General features: G+C 33.5%; 1 pseudogene; it reads left to right on the top strand.

Annotated features, from left to right (window-relative positions):
• Positions 1–6,688: 6,688 nt before the first annotated feature.
• Positions 6,689–6,986, top strand: LOC112621214 (annotated as a pseudogene).
• Positions 6,987–9,922: the final 2,936 nt, after the last annotated feature.

Here is a 9,922-nt window from a genome sequence, read left to right as displayed (position 1 = left end):
CTTGTAATAGCACAAGCAAACAATCCTATAGTAACAGCTTTAAAATATTTAAAGTAAATCCACCTACCTATTTGTTATTACTTAGACTACAATGTACTATATATCTAATTATAATTGCATTTGAATTCCTTCTGTTAAGTGTTCGCCATACTTATTATCATCAATATACTTAAAAATTATTAAAGATTTCATAAAGATATAAAGCCTGCAGCCATAAAATGTGAAATAATAAATAAGAGAATAAAACATCTCATGTTTCATTCTTAGAGTATCAGTTTAGGCAGTCAATATTCTACTTTTACACACTTTGTTTAAAATTAACTTATTTTACAAATTATTAATCACAGTGAGTCACAAAGTTCACAACTAACCAATAACTAAACTATAAAGAAATGAGTTAACTTGCCCCAAAAGTTGAGATTAAAAGTATATTATCAATAAGAAGATTTTTTAAAACCTCTAACTTCATATTTCTAAGGCAGACAACAAATAGAAAAGGGTGAGCAGATTAAAAATGCAGAAGGAGTAAAACTCTGGTTATAAAAGAGATTAAACAGGAAACAAAGGTTTAAAAATGATCTACAAAGAAAAGAGGTAAGGAAAATGATTACTAGAGGGCATGAAAGATGAATGCTCTATGTGCAGTCATTCTCTGCTCCAGTGCTTTGGTCAAACAAGCCTTCTACTAACATCCCTCAATGACTTTCAAATTCACTTTATAAGTTGAGATTTCCTTTAAAACATCATAAGTTCTTTAATAAATATCTCCTATTTCGCAAACATGTCTTAAAATCTTCCCAGATGCAAATATCATTGCCTTCAATCATATCTCTTTTTGTATGTGTAGGATTTTTCACAATCACATAGTCAAAATTCCAAACAGCTCAATTTTATCTTCAAAAATCATTTCAACTTCCACGTTATCTGTGACAATTACTTATTTAAAAATAAGTGATATGGGGTTTTATTTCAACTATTCAAAATTGTATTAGCTACCTATTGCTATGTAACAAATTATGACTAACTTGATGCATAATGGAACATGCATTTATTACCCTGCAATTTCTGTAACTCAGGTATCTGGGCATAGCTTAGCTGAGTCATCTGCTCAGGCTCTCACAAGATTGCAGTTAAGGTATAAACCAGGCTGTGTTCTTTTTCTTGAGCTCAGGACCCTCTCCTAAGCTCACTTGATCATCGGCAGAATTCATTCCTGGATTTGTAGGACCGAGATCTCCATTTTCTTTTTGGCTCTAAGCTGGGGCTCCTTTCAACTCCTGAGAGGCTGTTGACGGTTCCTTACCATGTGGCCATTTCCCAGTCTTCTCAGAAACATGGCAGCTTTCTTCTTCAAGTCCAGCAGAATAATCACTTGCTCCAGTTTGCTACAATGGAGTCTCATATATTTATGGAATGACTATTCTATCATCTGTGCCATATTTGTTAGCTAGAAACAAGTCGTAGGTTCCACCCTCACTCAGTGGAAGGGAATTATACAAAACTTTGGCTCATTATAGAGTTATCTTTCGGTGTGTCCATCACAATAATTCATAGGTTAAAATTACAGATTCTAAAACCAAACTGCTTAAGTTTAAATACTGTCTCTATTCTTACTAACTTCAAATTATGTTTATTTTAAAACGGAATAAATGATAGTATGAACTCCTCTTGAAGTTGTTGAGTATTATATGATTTAATATATTTAAAGTGCTTTTAAACTGAGAAATACGAAGCACGTAGGAACTTCCATATAGGTTTGCACTAATAAATGAGTATTTGTACATATATATAAATTTCTAAAACCCAATGGTTTTACCATCAAAAGTTCATATGTTGTGACTATACAGATGTATATGGTGATTTCTCTGAATGAATCATATTTGCACATGTGCGAATGCATGCTCTACCAACCACTGTTATAACATGGAGATTCCTACAAAAATTTGAATTAGTTAACAAAGATCAAAATATGGAATTACATGTAAGACAGCAGTCAATAAATATTGTTAAGTAATCATGATAATTACAATCTAGAAGTTAAAATTCAATAAGAGTAAATTATGGGTTGACTTCTACTAATCAACAGCCTCAGGGATTTACTTCTGCTTTTTATCATTAATCACTTCTGCTTTTTATACAAATGACTAATGATGAACTTGTCAAATGTTGTCATATAGTGATGGGTGATACTTCTACCATTTTAATTACCTTCAATGAGCTGCCTAAAAAGTATGGCAGAAAGCCACAGAGAATTTATACAAATCCCAAGTACTGGAAGTCAGGTGAAATATTCATTGTTTAAGGTGTTGACCAGGTCTTGAGATGCAAGGGAATCATTTTAGAAAGTTAATCTTTCTAAACAAACATTCTTAGAGGGTTCCTCCAAGTTATGCTGATAAGATAGGGACTTTATTTTACAGAATTACAAAATGTTATACTTTTAAAAGAGATGACAGACACCCAGTGCAAAATGTCCTTTTCATTTATGTCATTTTCCATAAATAAATCACAGACCTGAACTTCAGAAAGATAAACACATTTGTCCAACTTCACAGATGGTAGCAGAGATGAAGCACTTAGGTCTCCCGGTACCAAAACCAAAGCTCCTCAGTGAGGGGCATAGCACTATTTAACAGGAGTTTTGAAAGTTATGGGGAGAATTTTTTAATGTAGCAACAATTTGAGACATGGTTAACATGTGTGGACAGGAGTTATGTTTGGTAGCCATCCACAATAATGAGGAATGCTATCACATCTTTCAAGACTTTCTCCAAATATTTGTGAAACTAAAAAACTTGTGACTAGACCTAACCTTATTTTATGTATGAAATAAAGGTATTTTTATATTCTTAATATAGAATGAATTTTCCAGAAGTTCAGTGATGCTTATATCAAAGTAACATGTGTTTTGTTTCTAACTTGTCTGGTTTTCAGCGTTTTGAAAAACAGCACTAATGATGGTCTATGTATCACTCTTTTTGGCTGTCAAAATTATGGCTATTCTGCAATTAGGGCATTTATATGACTATTTCGTTAAGATAGGGAATGTGAATTCCAATTTGAGTATATCAACCATTTACATTATATTGCTTTTTGAAATAATATATCTCAAATATATATCTAAAAGTTTACATTTCATATTAGTAAAGGGAGAATTAAAACATGGTTGTGTAAAAGGGGATTTGTATCTCATTCTCATGGGGCTAAGAATCACGTGGCTTCGTCAGTTCTGTCTTAGGATTAATTCTAAATTATCTCTCACAATGAAAAGGAGTGCTTTTCAGATTTTATGAAAGACAGTTTTTAAAGATAAGCCAGTTAGCAGCTAACATTTACATGTTTTGAAAAGTGTACAGATATCAAGAAAAAAAAAAAAAACTCTCCAAGTGAAAATTCCAGTTTCTAATGATGTTGTGATTCACAACAACATTGTCTTTATAGGTATTAAAATTCTGAGCAGAAACACAAGAAAAGATATATTAAATCTTTATTACTAAGAATGCTTGAGCAATGAGGCATCTGGTTAATTATACCTATAGTAGTGTACTACTCAGAGAATTGCAGCCAGTTGAGAATAAGAACTTTTTCCTATTTTATTTTAATATTTGTTCTTGTTTCAGGAAAAAAAATGTGTTTGATGAACAAAGTTGAAATAATATAGAAAATAATTAAATATATAAATAGGAAAATGAAAATCTTTTATATACCTGTCTCCCAGAAATAATCAATGATATTTTTTGCATATAATTTTCTAATAAATAAATACATATTTTAAGGAAAATATGTTATTTAAATAGTGCTTCACACCTGCATTATTCATTTATCTAAATATTATTTGTTATTATATTGTTTTATATACTCTAACTTAACCAGTTCCCTTTCCTATGGTTATATAGATTGAATCGTCATCTGTGATGTAAAGAAATATATAATCTATATATCTAATTGCCTAAAGTATAACAATAAGAACCAGAGAAGCAGCTATCTTCAGATAAGAAAAAACTAGTAGCTTAAATCTCTTTTCCATTCCCTCTCAAAAATCCCACCAAAAGTGAAGTTGTGTGTGTGTGTGTGTGTGAGTGTGTAAGTGTGTGTTAGGGTAGTTGCTGGAAGAATTGGAATAAGCCTTCCTGTAAGAAAATGTCACAGAAATTGCAAGGAATATCTATGTCAACCTGAAAGTGTAAATGAGTACTGTGTAATCCTTTGATTTCCTTAAATCATTTTCAGAAGACAAAAGACAAAGAAACCACTTTTCGATTCATTTTAATAACCTTTCTGAACTCTTGGGAGATAAACTTCTATTCCTGTTTTCCCTATTAAGCTCCTCAGTCCTCTTCCCTAAACCCACCCTGCATTATGCAAATAGAAATCCCTGTAATGTGAAAGTCTGGTGAGAGTCCGACTCCTCAAATAATGATTAAAATGAGTATATTAGTTAGAATATTTATAACTTTAAGTGACAAAAATTTTACGTCAAAATATATTAAATAGAAAGTTACTATCTCAGTTGATCAAGAGGTAGAAAGGGCTTCATGTTTAATAAATTAAACACTAAATTTATTTATTTATATAACTTTAGAGAAGTTACTTCACATTATTTAATATTTATTAAATTAATAATAAAATATAAATAAGCTATACTGGGAAAAGAATAGGATCATCATAATTGGTTTTACCTAGTCAGGATCCACCTCTTGGAACTAGATATGGGGTCAGTTTCCCATGAAGTATATGCTATGTATAGTAATAAAGTATGTCTTAATAATATCAGAGTTCTGTTATCAAAGAAAAAAGAGAAGAAAGGATATTGGAATGACAACTAACAGCTTCTGCTTCAAGTAGAATATCCATACATCTTCACCCAAGATAGTCCCAATACATACCTATTGCTTGGGGTAAATACTAACAGAATCCTTTTTACTCACAAAAGCATCTTGAATGTTATATTGTATAGTTATTTACCTTCAGCAGTATTATTTTTAAGATTGCAACGTTCAGTTTTAGCATATTTTTGTTATAATTATGTAAGACAATTAAACCTATACTGAAAAAAGTTTCAGAATGCATGTTAGCCTACTAAAATTTTAAAGTATATGAAACAATCCCTTTCAGTTGACTGAAACACTAAATACAAGTCATTCTTTCTAATTCTGTATGTATGGTTCATGAGTTCTTACTAATATTTCCACACCTTAGTCCACGTGTCTCTATTTGAAAGAAAAGTGATTTATTTAAAATGCATTCTATAATTCAGAAGTTAACTGATTTCGACTATGCTAGCTTCCAAAAATTTAATATACAGGTGTGGAACTGCATCATAAACCTCTTTATGCTTAAATTACATACTGTGTTTTAGGCCACGAGTGAAACCACATGAGAGGAGATGTTGTTCAATAGTCCTGGGCAATAGAGTTCTGGAGAGCTTTGAAGCTAAACTGCCTTAGTTCAAGTCTTAGTTCTGTCACACAGTAACTAGGTAACACTGGGCAAATTATTTAACGTTTCTGAGCCCCACACCTTCATCTGTAAAATGAAGACTGTATTGCCTTCTACCTCACAAGTATATAACAATTAGATTGTGAATATTCAAGGAGCTAATGCTGGTGGATAACTGAGAAGAATACCTGACACTGCAACATGTTGGATAGTATTATTAATGTTATTACTATTACTTTTGTTACTATTCTAAGCTCACGGTGCTGACTGAGAGACCAGACAGTAATACCAAAGAACATACACTACTTAATACGAATAATGTAAAGAAGACAAGCATTTTGCAAAGGAGAATGAAGCATAAAGACAAAGCAGGAACAAGTGGTGAATAGAGAGACAGGAGAAGTCAAGGGTGAGCACAGGAAATGACTTACCAAGCACAGCTCTTCTGCTACAAATTCTCTGATCTGCAGTTTGGCATGTTGCTACAAGTTTAGAATACATTGTTAAAGGAACTAAGCCTTGTCAGATTTCCATGTAATGTTGTTCTCATTTTGAGAAAACTTTTCCTGACACATGATTTCCTGAGGGCAAGTTCACACTCAAAACCAAAATCTCAAAAGAAAGAAATGGTTGGAGTCCATAGCAAATAAGATGTACTTCTAGATAAAAGAACAGACTTTAACATTTTCTGATCAATCAGAAGGAAATAAGTATAGAATATAATAATAAAGATAAGTATACAATATAAAGGCACTGGAACACTAAACATAGAGCATTATTTTCATAATACTGGGTAACTGATTATACTTTCAGCACCACTACATGAGGAAAAACTGCAATGTGATAACCTCTCAGTTCACTCACAAGGGAACATGGAGCATGTTTATTCTTATTCAGCCTCACATACTTTTGGAAATAGCTTGAACCGTGAAACTGTCTGAACCTCGAAACTGACTGAATCCCATGGAGGGAAAAGAGTCAAAGTCATGGTCAAGAGCTAAAGCAGCTCTTCACTGACAACATTACTTTAAAAGGCAAAACAGTGTCAAGGATTTCTTTCAGATGGCTTATTGTTCTTATGAGAATGCAATGTATCCTTTATGTCTAACTGCGGCAGGGTTGGTGAAAATCATTACAAAAAATAGTTAATAGTAGTGCGAACTGATGGACTATTGGGCACTTTGAGGCAAAAAATGCTTCTGCTATGGCCACCATTGAAAAGCAGCAGCCCTAGCTCTGGGTAACCCCTATGACCATGGGCCTCAACAAGGGCCACAAGGTGACCAAGAACGTGAGCCAGCCCAGGCACAGCCGTCACCACGAGAGCCTGACCAAACACAACAAGTTTGTGCGGGACATGATCCGAGAGGTGTGTGGGTTTGCCCCATAGGAGCGGCGCGCCATAGAGTTACTGAAGGTCTCCAAGGACAAACGGGCCCTGAAATTCATCAAGAAAAGGATGGGGACACATCCGCGCCAAGAGGAAGCAGGAGGAGCTGAGAAAGGTTCTGGGCGCCATGAGGAAAGTCGCTGCTAAGAAAGACTGAGTCCCCTGCCCTGCCCTCTCCCTGAAATAAAGAGCAGCTTGACAGAAAAAAAAAAAAAAAAAATGCATATAGTGGATATAACTAAAAGTAAGCATAAATCATCACCTGTGAAACAAATGAAATATATTAGCAAAATTTTTTTTAAAATTATACACATTTAAGAGAGGCACAGATGGAAATTATCTTGAATTTGGAGAAACCACAAGATACATTATAAGAGAAAGCATTAATGTAACAGAATCTTTATAAGGTTGAAGAGAGATACTACCTTTAATCAGCAACTTCAGAAATTTTCTTACAAAATTCTTTTATTGATCTAGCCTCTATAAATGTTTACTTTTCATCTGACCCAGGCAATCAGAGATCTTCATTTCTCTGCATCGGATGTTCAAAATATCTTCATGCAAGGGCTCAGATCTTTGTACTTCACAAATCAAATGTGTCAATATATTTGTTACTTTGACAAATATACTTTGACAATATATTTTGACAAATATATTGTCAAAGTAACAAATATATTGTCAAAGAAACAAAACAATATATTTGTTTCAATATACTTGAAATACTTTGTATTTCACAAATCAAATGTGTCAATGTTACTGTGCTACTATATGCTATTGTAAGTTCACAGGATTCAAGATGCTAAGGTCACCCTAACATTTTTCTTCCTTCCCCTAATTATTTCACATGATATGTAAAATACATATATTATAATTATTCTTTGAATACACCTAACAGTCTCATTCAAAAAAGAAAAAAAAAAAAACTCCACAGGATACTTTTCAGAAAAGGTTGTTCTTTTGTAAACACATAATCTTGATTAAAGAATAAAATGCTCAAGATTAACGTCATCTTTGGGTGGGCTAAGGTTTACTGCTATTTTCCAAACTTGGGATTCTAAAGTGTACTGTGGCAAATCCATCCATTTGTGTTGCTTATTAAATTATCTGAGATTACTGATCCACGCACTTAAGTGTCACAAAAAGAGAAAGAAAAAAAATCATCACAATATTGTAGTTCCAAAAGTTTTTATTCATATCACTCTCTTGGAGAAAGCCCATTGTTTAACATCAAAAATGACATGGCAGTTGAGAATTATATTTAACATTTAATTGTACTGAAAAATCTAAATATTTTAGGTCTAATATATCAAGAATATTTACCCCTTAATATACTGAACATAAAAAGTATTCTGTTTCACTGCTTTGCTTTCTTTACGGGCCTAAACCTGCCAGATTATTCCATTTGATTTCAGAGAATTCTCATATGGCAATCTATTTTATTTACTTTATCTTCAATAAAATGGTTCAGTGAGCATTAGCAACTCTGAGACACAAGTTTCAATCAGTCTTCAGGCAAAGGAGTCAATCTACATTAGACCTACTGTGCTGTGAGGTGCAGCTAAAAAGTTGGAATAAGGCAAAGCAACAGTGAAAATGTGAGCCAAGCCTAATAAAGGCCACAGAACAGAGAAAGAAAGCTCTCCCCAGGCTCTCACATGCATTGCTTATACAATACCAGGTGCCAGGTTCAACACATGAAGAGCTCCTTAATAAGGCTGACAGCTCAAAGGAGGCTTCAGACTATAACTTCATTTTACATGACACCTACAGTAATAGTCCTCTGTTCTCTGGCAGACAATAGTAAAAACTCAAATTGCCAACAGTTTAAAATGAGGTTTCACAGTCATCCCTTGGATATCATATAAGGGAAAAAAACGAAAAACATTCAAGCTGCATGGTATCTCTTCTATAGCATTTTCATACAATTACTAATGTAACAGTAGTTTCAGTGAACCTTTCCTTACAAATTTGTATGACATTTTAAATATAGCTGCTGGATTAGATTTTAACCACAAAACAATCAGTAAGTTTGAGCAACAACTCATTTTGGAAAATGATATCATTAAAGACTAATTCCAAGAAATGTAGGATAGTACTGTTAGATGCCGTGAAAATGTCTCCCAAAGCACAAACTTTGTAATAAGTGATGCTGGTTCATATTTGATACGGGCTGTAAAAAGCAGATTATTGTAATGGTGCACTTCCCAGCAAATAAGACCATTAAAAGGGTACTTAATGTTCAGTTGAATTGAAAAGCAGGCCAGTTAAAATCCATATTTTCTATTTTGTATAATGATATCAAAAATTTTACTAGTGGATAGTTCCAAGCCACAAATTTAAAACTATAAACATAAACTCTAATTTAAAAAATATGAACAAGTTTTCATTTTCTCTTTTTTAAATATAGTGCATTATGTTTCTCCAAATTCTATCATCATATAAATAGGAATGAAATTTGGAATGATGGTTTAATGAGAATTTATTTATTTATTTATTTAGAGGCAGGGTCTTGTTCTGTTGTCCAGGCTGGAGTGCAGTGGCACAATCCCAGTTCGCTGCAACCTCCGCCTCCCGGGTTCAAGGGATTACCCTGTCTCAGGCTCCTGAGCAGCTGGGATTACAGGCGCCCATCACCACGCCCAGCTGATTTTTGTATTTTTAGTAGAGATGGAGTTTCACCATGTTTGTCAGGCTGGTCTCTAACTCCTGACCTCAGGTGATCCATCCGCCTCGGCCTCCGAAAGTAATGGGATTACAGGCGTGAGTCACCACAGCCAGCTGAGAATTTATTTATTTATATTTTTAATGTTGTTCTATTACTTGCTGATACATACTTTTCAATTCACTTTTCTGGAAACCAAATGTATTATTTTTTCTAGTGAGCTCAATGCTTCAAATATGTGTACACATATCTAGATACTTCCATGTGACTCTAGTATTTACACGTCCATAAAGGACATTAAAAAATATCAGAAACTATCATGATAGATGAGTAAAAGAGATTCTGCAAGCCCAGATCCTGTTAGCACATGGGTATTTTTTCCAAGCAGCTCTTCTACAAAGAATGAGTATCAGACTAGCACATGAGTAAGC

This window comes from Theropithecus gelada, chromosome 3 (assembly GCF_003255815.1).
Source record: "Theropithecus gelada isolate Dixy chromosome 3, Tgel_1.0, whole genome shotgun sequence".
Taxonomy (NCBI): domain Eukaryota; kingdom Metazoa; phylum Chordata; class Mammalia; order Primates; family Cercopithecidae; genus Theropithecus; species Theropithecus gelada.
The sequence above is the reverse complement of the archived record's forward strand: the minus strand, read 5'-3'. Positions and strand labels throughout refer to the sequence as shown.